Here is an 881-nt window from a genome sequence, read left to right as displayed (position 1 = left end):
CCTTCCTGGATAGTTCTACCACAACCCCAGGGCAATAATTTTGAGCTCAAATCTCAGAACATCACTATGTTGCCCCACTTCCATGGGCTGCCCTCTGAGGATGCATATCTATTCCTTATGGAATTTGAGGAGGTTTGTGTTCTGATTAAGGTCCACAGTTGACTGATGATGCTGTAAGATTGAGGTTCATAACATTTGCGCTCAAGGACCAAGCTAAGAAATGGCCCTGTGGTCTGCCTACCAATTCCATTACCACATGGGATGGTTTACTCTAGTCTTCCTGAAAAAATTCTTTCCTTTGCATAAAACTAATAAACTCAGGAGTGACATTCTTCAATTCAGACAGAAACCTAGTGAGTCGTTCTCCAACGGAGAAATTTAAGGACCTCCTTCAGGAATGCCCTCACCATGGAATTGATACATGGCAACTTTGTCAAATCATTTATGAGGGTATTGATTATCAGACCAAGTAGTTGTTAGAGTCTATGTGCCCCAAAGGTTTTACATCTTTTACAGATAAAGACGACGCTTGGAACTTTTTGGTTGAATTGGCTGAGAAAACTAGAGAATGGGAGTCTACTCAAGAAATTGAGAGGATAAATAAGGGTTACCTTGTAGAAGGTGTTATGGCCAAAGAGGCTCAAGTTGAAAGTCTTATTAAGTGACTCAAAGCCATAGTAGTCAAAGGACCTTCCCAATTGAACCAAATAAATCATTATGTGCCTATGTGTAGTTGGTGCCAATCTCCCACTCATGTGATGGAGGAGTACCTTAATATTTCTCGTGTGAATGGTTTAAATATAGGTCCTGAAAATGTGAATGCCATGTCCCAAAACAACCCTTATAGTCAAATATATAATCCAGGATGGAGGAACCATCCT

General features: G+C 40.5%; 1 non-coding gene across 1 annotated transcript; it reads right to left on the bottom strand.

The window, feature by feature from the left end:
- Positions 1-313: 313 nt before the first annotated feature.
- Positions 314-415, bottom strand: LOC122067759. The gene has a single exon (XR_006136865.1). It is a non-coding gene; the product is annotated as a small nucleolar RNA R71 (small nucleolar RNA).
- Positions 416-881: the final 466 nt, after the last annotated feature.

This window comes from Macadamia integrifolia, unplaced genomic scaffold (genome assembly GCF_013358625.1).
Source record: "Macadamia integrifolia cultivar HAES 741 unplaced genomic scaffold, SCU_Mint_v3 scaffold31, whole genome shotgun sequence".
NCBI lineage: Eukaryota > Viridiplantae > Streptophyta > Magnoliopsida > Proteales > Proteaceae > Macadamia > Macadamia integrifolia.
Note: the sequence above shows the minus strand (reverse complement) of the source record. Positions and strands in the feature narration are given on the sequence as shown.